Below are 15,550 nucleotides of genomic sequence, written 5' to 3'. Positions count from 1 at the left end.
CTCCCCAGCCTGGATTCCCTAATGAGGGATTTGAGGTGCAAATAGGCTGAAAAGCCTGAGTCAGACAGCAGGAGGAAGCAGCTCCCAGGGCGCGAAGACAAATGGATTTCTTAATAAAATCCTCCAGGAAAAGAAAAGCAGCAGAAACCGTGAAGTATGGATTATTCGTTAAATACAAAAGGGGCCTGCAAGAGGGCTTCTCCTAATGAAATCGTGGCACAATTTCATGAAGAAACACAGGTTTCAGAGTTAAACCAACTTGCATCTTAATTGTGGTTCCACCAAAATTGGCTGTGCAAGCTTGGAAGGATCCTTGGTTTTCACATCTGTTGGATGAGGATAACAAGCCACAACAGAGCTGTTGTGAAGATTGACCGATGCTAAGTATGTAAAGCACTTAGCATGGTGTACACATTTACAGGAAAAAAGACTGACATTAAATAATAATGTCTTAAAACTATAGATGAAAATACATCTGGACAGAGGTTGTTGAAGCTTTAATTGATAGACTCAGATAAGTGTCTATCAAGCATGTCACAGAATCACAGCTTCGTAAGAGTGGATTTAGGTGCCGCTGACTAAGGCCATGGTACCCTTGAACATTTTATTACAGCAGAAAAGGTTAAGCAGCTTTGGCTGGTCCAATAGTTTCCCTGTTCTACATGAGTTCCTCTTCTTCGGTTTCTCCCCAGCCAGCCTAGCCAGTGCTTTTAGTGCACATTTGAAAACCCAAAAATAAGTTTGCAGCCAAGCAACTTTGGATTAAGCTTTGATTCTTCCAGTTACTACCTATGTGACATTGGCGAGATGCTTCACCTTTCTAAGCCTTAGTGTCACACCTGTGAGATGAAGTAAGTAGCTACTATCTTAAACAGATGCTATGGAATTTTGAATGAAGAACTTGAAATGTCTAGCATAGTTTGTGAGCACAAAAGTAATTGACAGACTATTTTCATTCCTCTCTCCTAACTAATGTATGCATTTTGTTAGCTATAAATAAGACAATCAATAGCAGAAACGATCTACCTGCCCTTTACAGGAGAATATTTGGAAAAATGTTAGTTCAATTTATAAGTGTTTACAGAAAATAAGGAGCTAAGTGAATGTCCCACTCCTCAGGCCAATATCTCTCAGCCTTTGTAATCTTTGATCTGTCATTTCCAGAGAGGAAAAAACATGTCCCTGATAAGTGGGGTTGCATGTGGTCCTCTCAGTCACCTGTCCCAGTACACCGCTGTGAAAAGTTGTAGACTTTGGAGACAGACTTACGTGGTTTTGTGTCCTAGTTTCTTGACTTAAAGCTGTATAAAGTTAATAAAATCATGGAAGTCTCCATTTCCTCACCAATGATGCAGAGAGCTACCTCACAGGCTTGCCCTAAATATTAAACCACACTACGGAAGAGCCTGACCTATGAGTCAACAAGGGCTAGCTGCTGTGTGGCTGTCCCAGGCCATCCACCATTCTGCATGTTTCTTGCTACAGGACCCAGGACTTTGCTGTTTGCACTTCCTCTGAGAGCAGACACCTCTCATGAACTCCTTTGAGTTTTCGTCCTTGTAAATATCTGCAGTGTGGAATCAGTCTGCAGCTAACACTCCTCCAGGTTGCTCATGAAGTCACATGTAAGGGTCATCGGCAATGGTGAAGAGCTGCAGAACTAACATACCAGAGGGAGTGGCAAAGCTTTCTAAACTACAAAGTCTTTATACCTGTGATCCTTGCTCTGGAGTTTCTAACTCCCACCTGAGAGGGTCTCAAGCTCATCCTTATTTTTCAGGATGTGGCTTATTGTATCCTCTTGATCCTCACTCTGCATCTGCTTACATTGTTACTGGAAGAGGTCTGGATCCAGACCCCAAGAGAGGGTTCTTTGATCTCATGCAAGAAAGAATTCAGGGCAAGTCCACAGCGAAAACTGAAAGCCAGTTTATTAGGAAAGCAAAGGAATAAAAGAATGGGCTACTCTATAGACACAGCAGCCCTGAGAGCTGTTGGTTGCCTATTTTTATGGTTATTTCTTGATGATATGATAAACAAAGGGTGGATTATTCATGCCTCCCCATTTTGGACCAGATAGGGTAACTTCATGACATTGCCATAGCATTTGTAAACTGTCATGGCGCTAGTAAGAGTGTAGCAGTGAGGATGACCAGAGGTCACTCTCATGGCCATTTTGGTTTTGGTGGGTTTTAGCCAGTTTCTTTACTGCAACCTGTTTTATCAGCAAGGCCTTTGTGACCTGTGTCTTATGCCAGTCTCCTATCTCATCCTGTGACTTAGAATGCCTAACTGGGAATGCAGCCCAGTAGGTTTCAGCCTTATTTTACCTACCCCCTACTCAAGATGGAGTCACTCTGGTTCAAACGCCTGACAACATCACAGTGTTTCACTCCTAGAAACGTTGAATGCTTGAAATAATAGTTAGCACTCAGTGTGGCAGATTGTAGTCTCCATAGTAATAATTCTGGTCCCACATGGTTTCCAGAATTTTGTGATCAAGAAGCAGAGCAGATTTACCCACACCATGAGTCTTGACAGGTCTTAATGGCTGGCCCAACAAAGAGGCGTGGCAGAAGGGACACAGGGAGCTTCTAAAGCTGGATTCGAAAAGGTACTACAGTTTTAGCCTCCTTCTCTCTCTCCCTCTCTTTTACTCTCTCTTTCTCTGTGTTTGTCTCTATTTTAGGAGCCTTCATCTACCACATAAGAATTCCAGCAAATCCTGCAGCTATCCTGAAGCTGTCATGCTGGAAAGGCCAATTGGGAGACCACATAGAGACCGAGAGAGACTTCCAAGGACTCCAGCCAATCCTGGGCCCCAGCAATTTGAATCTCCCAGCAATGCCACCATACAGGAGAGGGAGCAAATACTCAGAAGATTCAAGTGCCAGCTGCACGGGTTGATACCTACATAAAAGGCATTGGGTAAGAACTTTTGCACTGAGTCCAGTCAACCGCCAGAAATGTGAGAAATAATAATAAAATGAATACTGTTGTTTAAGGCCCCTACGGTATAGGGCAACTTGTTATTCAGCAACAGGTCGCTGGAAAACCTACTGATACCTGTAAGTGAAGTGTTGCTCTAACAGAATCTGAGACATGAGGCAGTGGCTTTGGGACTAAGTAACTAAGGGACTTTAGGATTAAGGGATGATGCAAACATTGAAAAAGCCTTAGAAAAACAGTGGGAGCTTAATGAACCCCAAAGAGATTATCAGGAAAGACTTCAAAGGAAGTGAGAATAAGGCGATTAGGAGTTGGAAGAAAGGAGACTTTCTTACAGAGTGGTAGAAAGTTTAACATCACTACTTCCAGCTGTAAGGTGGAAAATAGGCAGTCTATCTCATGCCTTGGATGATCCAGCCAAGATTTCTAGGTGGAGTGTTGATAGTGCTATGTGGCTTCTTCTTATTAAATATAGTAAAAGGCGAAAGGAGATAGAAAATCTAAAGAAAGAACTGTTAAATATAAAAGAGCTAGGACCTGCCAGGTTTTGAAATAAAACTTTTTCTTGTGCCGAGCCCCACCAGTGGCCAAACAATGCTGAAATTCAGAAATGACTTCTGGAAAGGAGACAAATTTATAATTTTAGGAAAATATGATGTAAGGGAGATGCTAAGGGTATCAAAGTAAAACACTTTGTTAAGTCCACAGAGCAATTTAAGGTGTTGCCTAATAGACCCTTTCAATAGACAGAAATCCTTCTAAAGATCTTGAGGGCATGACTTGAAGATTCTATTCGTTAACCAACAGTTTTTCTGAGAATGTTAAGATCATTGTCCCACAGCGTTCCCCAAGGGAATCCATGGCACAGAAAGAATTATCTTGAAGAAATTGTGGAGTGGCTTGGATCTAATGGAGTGAATTATAAATTGATTCACTGAAAACCCAGAATGTTTCTAAAGGAAATTTATTAGCTTACAGTGAAAGGGCTATCAAAACTAAGAAAATACAAAGAGATATCAGAATCTTTTGCTTCTATAGGCGGGAAGCAGGCTGAAAAACTACAAAGTTGGGTACATGTGCTACATTTTTCAGAGCTATATACCATGGGAATGATTTCCAGACATTAGAGCTAAGCTCTGATTAACAACTGACAACTTGCTTTCAGATACCTGTTGGCCATGAGTATGCCTCTTTGGAGAAATGTCTGTTTAGGTCCTCTGTTCATTTTTTAAATTTTTCATTGAGGTATTTGGGGTTGTTTTGTTGGTTTTGCTACTGAGTTATAGGAATTTCGTATATATTTTGAAAATTAAACCCCTTCTCAGATATATGATTCGAAGACATTTTCTCCCATTCTGTATGTTGCCTTTTTATTCTGGTGACTCTTTTCTTTGCTATACAGAACATTTTGAATCTGATGTAGTTGCACTTGTCAGTTTTGTTTGTATTGCCTATGCTTTTTGTGTCACATCCAAGAAATCATTGCCAAGACTAATGTTAAGATGATTTTTTCCTTTTTTTTTTTTTTTTTTTTTTGAGACTGAATCTCACTCTATCGCCCAGGCTGGAAATCAGTGGCACAATCTTGGCTCCCTGCAAACTCTGCCTCCCAGGTTCAAGTGATTCTTGTGCCTCAGCCTCCCAAGTAGCTGGGATTACAGGTGCCCACCACCACACCTGGCTAATTTTTCTATTTTTAAAGACACAGGGTTTCACCATGTTGGCCAGGCTGATCTCAAACTGCTGATCTCAAGTGATCCACCCACCTCGGCCTCCCAAAGTGTTGGAATTACAGGCATGAGCCACAGTGCCTGGTCCCCTGTGGGTTTTTTTTCTTTTTTTTAATTTTACAGTTTCAGGTCTTGCATTTAAGTCTTTAAAACATTTTGAGTTGCTTTTTGTGTGTAGTATAAAGTGATGGTTCAATTTTATTTTTATTTATTTTTTAAAGGTCACAAGATAACCTTTATAGGTAAAAAAGAATGCATTCAATAAAATTTAAAACACATTTATGATTAAAAACTAAAAACTCTTAAGCCATGATGGAATAATTAGCATCAGATTAGCTCTTTCATTTCAAACAACTATAAAACAGGGTGAATATATTAATTACAGTGTTCCCGGCACTATTTGTTAGAGACTATCCATTCTCCATTATATATTCTTGGTACTTCGTCAAAAAGTACCAAGGTCAAACCATACATGCGTGGATTTATTTCTGGGCTCTCTGTTCTGTTCGATGCAGCTACGTGTCTGTCTTTATGCCAGTATCAGACTAATTTCTGGAGCCTTTAATATATTTTGAAATTTTGAAATCAGAAATTTCAGGGAAATGAAAGTCAAAACCGCAATGACATATTACCTCACACCTGTTAGTATGGTTAATTTCAAAATAAGAAACAGAAGTTAACGAGTGTAGTGCAGATGTGGAAAATTTGGAACCCTCGTACGCTGTTGATGTGAATGCAAAATGGTATAGCCACTAAGGAAAACGGTGTTGAAGTTTCTCAAAAATTAAAAATAGAACTACCATATGATCTAGTAATCTTCCATCTGGTTACATATTCCAAAGAATTGAAATCAGGATCTTGAAGAGATATCTGAACCCCTATGTTCATTGCAGCATTATTCACAAGAGCCAAGATATGGAAATAACCTGTGTCCATTGACAGACGAATAGATGAAGGAAATGTGGCATATACACACAATGGAATATTATTCGGACTTAAAAAAAGAAGGAAATCCTGAATCCTGCTATTTCTGACAACATGAAACTGCAGGACATTATGGTAAGTGAAATAAGACAGTCACAGAAGGACAAATACTGTAAGATTCCACTTTTATAAAATGTGTATAATAGTAAAACTTACAGAAATAAGAATACAGTAGTGGTTGCCAGGGGTTAAGGGGATGGAGAAAACAGGAATTTGTTTTTCAATGGGTTTAAAATCTTAGCTAGATGAAGAAGTTCTAGAGATATGTTGTACAACACAGTGCCTATAGTTAACAAGGTCCTATGTACTTTAAAATTTGTTAAAAGGCTAGAACTCATGTTAAGTGTTTTTGCCACAGGCACACATAAAAGACCTCAAAACATAGGGACACAAGGAAACATTGGGAGGTGTTGGATGTGTCTATTAACTTCATTGTAGAGATGGTATCCTCAGTGTTTACATACTTACAAACTCATCAAATTCTACATATTAAATATCTACAGTTCTTTGTAAAGCTGTTTAAAAAAGCTGACAACATGTGCCAGGGTTGATTTCAGGAAAGCTACAGACCAGCAACTTCTATGTGCACCGCAGTATTCCCCCTTTGAAAGGGAATGTCTATAGTGGTTATCCTATGCTTGTTGAACTTGTCTGTGATAAGTGTAGAGAGGGAAGGTGGAGGGTAACTTTTCTCTTGTGATCTGAAAATTGTAAGTCTTTACATCAAGAGGAGACATTCTTGAGGAACTGTAGTTGAGGAAGTGCACTCTAGGAGCCTCATTATACCTGGAACTAATTGAGATGATAAAATTCTGGCTCTAAGGCCTCATCCTGATCCCATCATGAAATAAGGCTTTAGGAGGTCTTGGAGGTAAGGGTTAGTGTATTTTTAATGTGTAAGGAAAGTAGATTATTGTGGCCAGAGAAGACTCTCACCAATTGTTGTTTGTTCAGAAAATGGCCACATCATGCTCTTCTAGAACTTTCTCATCCCTCAGTCAAGAGGTGGAGCCTATTTACCCTTGACCTTGAAATTGATCAGGACTTTGTCACTGCCTTGCTCTTAACATCACCATGCTGGAGAAATAGCATGGCAAGGCCAGCTGGTGATAGAGAAAGATGCCTAAGGAGCTCCAGCTGCTATTCTCCCTGGATTTTTGAGTCTTCCCAGTCCAGCCAGACATATGACTGGGCAAAACCCTCAGGTAACTACAGCCTTATCCACTGTCTGACTATCACAAAATGAGAGACCTTGGGTGAGGACCACCTACCTGAGCCCAGTCATCCTGCAGAGATGCGAGAAAAATAAGAATGTCATTATTGTTATTTTAAAATCACTGAGTTTGGGTTAATTTATATGCAGCAATAGATAACTGGGACACAAAGATAGACTGTAAAAAAATAAAGAGGGAATGGTTAAGCTAAAAACATTGTGATCAAATCAATGTTTAGTAAGTAAGCAAGAAAGATGGCTATCCAGGGAAGAGAGATTGCACAACAAAATGAAAATGAAACAAGCAAAGAAACAAAGCATGGATTATAACTTGTAAGAGAGAAAACCATACTAAGGGGAGTTATTTGAATATTTTGTATGAAAATACAGAAATCAGATATAAGTGAGCTGACACTGACTTTGGAGGCAGGAGGAAAACCGATGGGGAGTTCTGGGAAAACAGAATGATACAAAGCAGAATCCTCAATGTCCCTACCCAAAACCTAATGAAATAAACAGAAATCAGCAACATTATTTTAAAAATTAATTCTCCAAGAACAATACAAAAATAAATGGAGCAAAAATTATTATTCATTTTGAAAAAGATAATCTAGAAACAGAGAGAGGAATCTAGAAAATAGTACACAAATTCTTGTCTGAGAAGTGTCTGAGAAGACATCTATAGGCAAAACTGCATAAAATTCTCTCCAGTTTGGAAGGCCATCCTGGGTAATTTTATAAAATGTCTCTTTCATAATAGAAGCCTCTTCCCAACATCATAGATGAAAAATTTTTCAACGAAGGGAAAATCTGTTAATGCTCATCAATCTTCCCCTACACCTCAAGGATGAGGGAGTAGAGGCATAGATTGAGCACAACTAATTATTTCCAGTAATAAACAATATCAAGATAAGACAAAGTCTTGAGGCAATTTGGTTGTCCCTTGACAAAGGGAATAATGTGAAAGGAGGTTAAAAAAAAAAAAAAGACCTGTATATGGTCTTTCTTCCTATAGCACCTTGTTTAAATAATAAATTTCACTCATTTTCCCCACCTCTGGCTTGGTCAGAAGAGGGATAACAGCATAGAATAGCTCAGGAGGATGGCAATGTGAAACTGTAGTAGCTATAAAGTGATGTCTACATAGCAGAAAATCCAATATAAACATAATATCTCTACTCACCTAAGAAGGATACACCTTGGAGTACTCATAATAAACTCTATAATAATAATAAAATTACATGAAATTGAGCAGAAAACAACAAATCAAAATAGTCACAACTGCATCTGAGGCCCCTTAAGAAAACAGACACCTGCAAACAGACATCAGCAGTAACCAAGTCACAAGCTGAACCTCTAGTGGAATAAACAAATAAGCCTTCACTAAGATAGGTGGGTAAGCAAGAATAATTTGTATATGCTATATATGCACAAAGAAAGTGCCCACATAGAGGGGCTAATATCAAAGATGAGCAAAATGAAAAAAAGAGTCATGGCACTCTTAACAATTATGAAGGAAAAGAAAAAAGGAGAAGGAGGAGGAGAAGAAAGCAAGCTAGCATATAAAATAGAAAAGAAGAATTTATTCTAGAAGAAGGTATACACCAAGTAATAGAATAAATATTCTGATAAAACACTTTCTGAGAAGAACTTATAAAAACACCAAAACTACAATGAAAATAATGAACAGATTGATATAAATAAAAATATAGATATAAAATATAACACCACCGAATTAATTTGCAAAAGTAGTGAAAGTATTTGAAGATCAAGCAACAGCACTGCAGATTAATAAACATGCTTTAGAGGGTAAGGAAAAGAGAAGATGCCAGTTGAAAATCAACTGTGTTATGGAAGAGAGGATTGAAATAATCATGAAGATTGTCATTAGAAAGCATGGCAGGATGACAACAATTTCAATGAAGATGGCAGATACGGAAGTTATGCATCAAAGGAGCAGCATGTAAGCATCTGTGTCCTTGAGATGGAGAAGAGAAAATAATGGAACAGATAAAGAACACTCAGAGATACAGAAAAATATTTCCTGAAATGAAACATTTGCCAAACCTTCAAACATGAGAAGCTTTTACATCCACGTATGTAAATGGAGTAAAAGAGATCCCTTGATCTGACATGAATCTTAGCTCCATTCTTTAGTAGCTGTGACTCTGGGCGGGTTTGTCAGGCTGATTTTTTAATCTGCAAAGTGTGACTATTAAAAATCCCAGCTTCATGGTTTGTTGTGAATGGGAATGAAATGAGGTAATATATGTCATGTACTTCGGTGAGTTACTGGTACAGAGGATATTCTTTTCAAGTATCAGCTATTGTTTGTATCTTGGCAAAGTTCCTGAACATTATCGGGGGAAGAAAGAATCCTGTAAGAGGAAAAAAAAAAAACAAAAGTTGCATTGCATTCAAACTTCTACACTGCATCAGTTAGTGCCAGAAGACAATGCAGGAATTCCAGCGGAGGCTCGTGGGGTGGAAATATGTATGATCTGTGAATGTTATAGACAGACTGATAGTCATTCAGGTATAAAGGAAATCGAGAGGCATCCTAAAAATTGCTAGGATACAGAAACTGAAACCTTTTTGAAAAAGCTCACCGATGAAAACAAGAAATTTCCATAGCAAAAAAATTGAACTAATGGAATAGAAAGACCTTCTATGAAAGGACTGGCAGTAAGTACTAAATCCATTTAAATATAAAACCAAAGTGAAATAATTGAGGAAATTATGGTTATGTAAAATATATATTTTAAAACAGAAAAGAAGATTTTTTTCATTATGAATAAAAACAACTATATAACTCTGATGGACCCTGGAAAAATGTTTTAAAACAAATAGGAAGTAGGGAGGGAAAAGAGAATGTGTAAGTTTCGTATTTCCCTATGTTCACAGTGGTAGGTCAAAAAATGGCAGGTTTATTGGAAAAGTTCATTTTTGTAAAAAGGTAAATCCTAAAAAACCAATGATGCAAAATCTTTCTAAGTTTTGAAAAAGGAAATGCAAATTAAAACAAAACAGAAACAAATGTTCCCTACAAACCTTGATCTTTTTGAATGAGATGAAATGCACATGTCTCTGTGCATAGGCTAAGATCTGGAGGAGTGACATGAACAGTGACTGCTCCTTGGGCAGTATGAATGAGTGAAGGTGGTAGAATAGGAATGGGCTTTTCATGTCCTTCTTTCTGGTTATTTACTTTGCTTGTTTTTTGTTGAGAAAAAAAATCACAAATACAGATTAGTATGAAGAATAAGGTGAGAAACTGCTAGGTATCTATTACCCTGAATTGACAGTTTCACATTGTGTTATATTTATTTCAAGACATTTTGAAAGAAAGAAAGAAAGAAAACATAACAGATTAATCACATTCTCCATCTGCCCCCCCCTTTCACTCTTCTCTGAGACAGACACTGTGAAGAACTTGTGTATATCTGTTGAACCAAATTATAAATTAACATACATATGTCCATGAACAACATATCTATTTGTACTTGAGAAATATATTTGAAACCATTAGATCTTTTAACAATTACAGAAATAGTGTCATGCTATGTTATATTGCTAAATGCATTATCAAACATGCTTTTTCATTACCTTTTTTTTGAGAACATGTGGAGGGATTATTTTAAGGTAAATGAAATAGTTTGGTTAAAGAGAAAACACATACAATATTGCCAATTGCTGCCAAGTGGTAGCATCACTAAATTCAGTGTAAAATAAGTTTGTGAACACACAAAATGGATGAATTTCCAGGAAAATATCAAGGACAGAAATGCATTTCAAAAATGATCTCATCAACTCAAACAAACAAATGCCACAGTTTTTTAAATAAGGGAGTATGGGACAATTCCCCTGCCTCATACACACCCATACTCACACATCACAGCACATGATAAGAAGGTGTTGCACAGGAAAATTACTTTTATATTTTTGAATACTATGTCACTTCAGCGTGTTTAAATTCTTCCAGCCAAGAGAAGAAAAATTTTCAGATACTTTTTACCAAGCCAGCATGAGGTTAAACCCCAAATCTGAAAATGACCGCAATGAGAAAATGACTGATGAATGCCACATATGAACATCTACATAAAAATCCAAATAAAATTCAAAACTCTAATTCTATAGTGTATTATATTTTAAAATGATATATATTCAAATATAAGACACATGCGTACACATATACATAGAAATGTATATATAATATACTTATGTATATCTACAGATATAAATATGTACATATAAGCAAATTATATATATTTACAAATATACTACATAAAATATATATTAAATACACATGAATATATATCTATACATATATGTAGTTGTGTGTAATATATGTGTGCAGCAAAGTGAAGTTTAGCTTAGAAATATCAGAAAAATTCAAAAAAATTACCAATTTTAGAAATACTAATTATAGTAAAGAGTTAATTCCTTTTCTTGCTAAGAAGTAAATCAAAGGTCAACATTATAATTGAAAACTAACTACTTTCTAAATTCTGCTACATTTCAGGATGCGAACAATCAATATTTACTGGATTTATTTAAAAATAACTAAGATAAAAGCATAGTCATATGCATCTGTCCACCATTCAGCATTAACAAGTATTAAAATATGTTATATGTTTTTCAGGTCTGTTTTTGTTTTTCAGGAAACAGAAAGACCAAAAATAAAATTGAAACTGATTTTTGCATATAAACACTTCCTAAGTGTGTTGCTGATTCTTGAAGCATGCATATATGGGACAAAATACAGCTGAATTGCAAAAGGCAGAATTTTCTATTTGAGTTCAATCAAGGGAAACCTGCTTGATTCCAACCAAGTTAAATCTGCTTAAAAGATAATCCACACTCTTCAGAGAAATGTAAGAGAATCCAGCCTGCAACCCAATCCAACACCGCTCCCTAGCACATGATTTAAATATGCAGAATGTGCTCTGCGTATCTTGTTATATGGGTATCAAGTGCCTTGGGTTGTAATCCAGAAGTACTTGGCATAAAAAGAATGAGGAAAATGTGATCAATTCTTAAGAGAAAAGACAACTGATAGAGACAATCCGACAGGTGAACCAGTTTGGTGCACTCAGAAAGTTAGACATAGAGCTACCATATGACAAACAATTCCACTCCTAGGTGTATGCCCAAGGTACTTGAAAACGTACATTCATAGAAACTCATAACAAATGTTCATAGCAGCATCATTCGTAATAGCCCCAAAGTGTAAACAACCAAATGCCTATCAGGTGACTAAATGGATAAATAAAACGTGGTACATATACCTAGTGGAATATTACCCAGTGATAGAAAGTAACAGAGTACGGACATATGCTACAGCAGAATTTGAAAAGTATGATGTGAAGTGAAAGAAGCCAGGCACAAAAAACCATGTATCTTGTGATTCCATTATATGAAATGTGAAGAATAGGCAAATCCATAAAGGCATAAAGTAAATAAGAAGTTGTCAGGGTCCGGGGGTGGGTAGAATGGAGTGGGACTGCTAATGGGTACAGGGTTTCTTTTAGGGGTATGAAAATATTTTAAAATTAAATAGTAGTAACGATTGCACAAGTCTGTGAATATGCCAAAAGAATACTGAGTGTTATAAATCAAAAGGGTGAATTTTATAACGTATAAATTGTACTCCAATAACACTATTATTTTTTGAATTTCCAATAATCATTTTGTATAACCTGATACATCGATCCCAAAAGGCATACATAGAATAGCCAAGAACAGTCATTTATATTTGAATGAAAATAAAGTGGAAGCACTTGCCCTAGCCTAAAGAAAAAAAAAATCAAGATTTACTATAATAATTTTAAAAGTGTGGTGTAGTATTAGTTTAGAAATAGAAAAATGGAGTTATGATTCAAGGTACAGAATCCGCACTTTGGGAGGCTGAGGCGGGCAGATCACGAGGTCAAGAGATAGAGACCATTCTGGGTATTACGGTGAAACCTCGTCTCTACTAAAAATACAAAAAAGTAGCCGAGCATGGTGGCAGGCGCCTGTAGTCCCAGCTACTTGGGAAGCTGAGGCAGGAGAATCGCTTGAACCCAGGAGGTGGAGGCTGCAGTGAGCTGAGATTGTGCCACCACGCCAATGCACTCCAGCCTGGGCAACAGAGTGAGACTCTGTCTCAAAAAAAAAAAAAAAAAGAATCCAAAGTCAGATTGGCACATGTGTGGAAACTTGTAATGTGGTAAGTACCATTTAAACCAGATGGGGAAAGAATTATACAATACTTGGTGCTGCAAAATCTGCTATCTACACAGGGAAAAACGATGCCTCTACCCCAAACTGCGTAAGATAAATATTCTTCTCAGATGATTAAAACCTAAAAAGCAACGAACTTTTAAATCGCCTGGAAAAACAGACTGTAAGTTAACATTATAACATCATAATGTTATAAAGTTATAACATTAACCTTGGGCTTGGCAATGAAGAATTTCTTAAAACACAATGAACATAACTCTTAATGAAAAACATTGATAAAATCAACCACCTTAAAATAGAAAATTTTGTACAACAAAAGACAATGCAGATTTTTTTTTTTAATGAAAAAAGCTACAGGATGTCAGAAGGTATTTGCCATTTATATCACCAACATATAATTGACGGTTATTGGATATGCAAAAAAATACTAGAAACAGTCTACTTGTTCATTATCACAAAAATGATGAAGGATAAATAAAATATACAATAATCCAATTGCAAAGAATACTACACCTCAGCTAAAATGCAAAGGGAACTATGTATTAATGTAGATAAGTTTATTAGTATAAAAGTTATTTTACTTATTGATCTATAATCCTTTTACTGATTTTAGGATCTATAAGACCTATATTTCCTTACAATCCAATTAAAGACTATAGGATATCTTTTATTCTGATATTGAAAATTTGTATTTTCTTTTTTCCATCTTTAAGAATTTTTTAGGAATGTATTAATTTTATTAATCTCCACAAAAAATCCATTTAGATTTTTTCTCTTTTCTAGTTTGTTCTGCTTTCTATTTCATTAAATTCTTTTTTTTACTTTTTTTTATTTTTTATTTTTTGAGATGGAGTCTCGCTCTGTCCCCCAGGCTGGAGTGCAGTGGCGCAATCTCTGCTCACTGCAAGCTCCACCTCCTGGGTTCATGCCATTCTCCCACCTCAGCCTCCTGAGTAGCTGGGACTACAGGCACGTGCTACCATGCCCAGCTAATTTTTTGTATCTTTAGTAGAGACGGGGTTTCACTGTGTTAGCCAGGATGGTCTCTGTCAGGCCTCTGAACCCAAGCCAAGCCATCGCATCCCCTGTGACTTGCAGGTATATGCCCAGATGGCCTGAAGTAACTGAAGAATCACAAAAGAAGTGAAAAGGCCCTGCCCTGCCTTAACCGATGACATTCCACCATTGTGATTTGTTCCTGCCCCACCTTAACTGAGTGATTAACCCTGTGAATTTCCTTCTCCTGGCTCAGAAGCTCCCCCACTGAGCACCTTGTGACCCCCGCCCCTGCCCAGCAGAGAACAACCCCCTTTGACTGTAATTTTCCATTACCTTCCCAAATCTTATAAAACGGCCCCCCCTATCTGCCTTCGCTGACTCTTTTCAGACTCAGCCCACCTGCACCCAGGTGAAATAAACAGCCATGTTGCTCACACAAAGCCTGTTTGGTGGTCTCTTCACACGGATGCTCATGAAATTTGGTGCCGTGACTCAGATCGGGGGACCTCCCTTGGGAGATCAATCCCCCATCCTCCTGCTCTTTGCTCTGTGAAAAAAATCCACCTACGACCTCAGGTTCTCTGACTGACCAGCCCAAGAAACATCTCACCAATTTCAAATCCGGTAAGCGGCCTCTTTTTACTCTCTTCTCCAACCTCCCTCACTATCCCTCAACCTCTTTCTCCTTTCAATCTTGGCGCCACACTTCAATCTCTCCCTCCTCTTAATTTCAATTCCTTTCATTTTCTGGTAGAGACAAAGGAGACACGTTTTATCTGTGGACCCAAAACTCCGGCGCCGGTCACGGACTGGGAAGGCAGCCTTCCCTTGGTGTTTAATCATTGAAAGGACACCTCTCTGATTATTCACCCACGTTTCAAAGGTGTCAGACCACGCAGGGACGCCTGCCTTGGTCCTTCACCCTTAGCGGCAAGTCCCGCTTTTCTGGGGAAGGGGCAAGTACCCCACCCCCTTCTCTCCTTGTGTCTACCCCTTCTCTGCTTTTCTGGGGGAGGTGAAAGTACCCCTCAACCGCTTCTCCTTCACCTTTAGTGGCAAGTCCTGCTTTTCTGGGGGAGGGGAAGTACCCCTCAACCGCTTCTCCTTCACCCTTAGTAGCAAGTCCTGCTTTTCTGGGGAGGGGGCAAGTATCCCAGCCCCTTCTCTCCGTGTCTCTACCCCTTCTCTGCTTTTCTGGGGGAGGGGCAAGTACCCCAACCTCATATCTCTGTGCCCCAATCCCTTATTTCCACACCCCAACCTCTTATCTCTGTGCCCCACTCCCTTATTTCCGTGCCCCGACCCCCCTTCCCACTTTTCTGGAGGGTAAGAACCCCCAAACCCCTTCCCTCCGTGTCTCTACACTCTCTTTTCTCTGGGTTTTCCTCCTTCACTATGGGCAACCTTCCACCCTCCATTCCTCCTCCTTCTCCCTTAGCCTATGTTCTCA

At 38.1% G+C, this 15,550-nt stretch overlaps 1 long non-coding RNA gene across 1 annotated transcript in view; it reads left to right on the top strand.

Annotated features, from left to right (window-relative positions):
* LOC130541243 (uncharacterized) overlaps positions 1-15,550 on the top strand; it is a 573,869-nt gene that overhangs the window by 544,745 nt on the left and 13,574 nt on the right. The window contains exon 5 of the long non-coding RNA XR_008955288.1: positions 2,690-2,928. This is a non-coding gene — a long non-coding RNA (uncharacterized LOC130541243). The remainder of the gene's footprint in view (positions 1-2,689; positions 2,929-15,550) is intronic.

Source organism: Pan paniscus, chromosome 12 (genome assembly GCF_029289425.2).
Source record: "Pan paniscus chromosome 12, NHGRI_mPanPan1-v2.0_pri, whole genome shotgun sequence".
NCBI classification, from domain to species: domain Eukaryota; kingdom Metazoa; phylum Chordata; class Mammalia; order Primates; family Hominidae; genus Pan; species Pan paniscus.
Note: the sequence above shows the minus strand (reverse complement) of the source record. Positions and strands in the feature narration are given on the sequence as shown.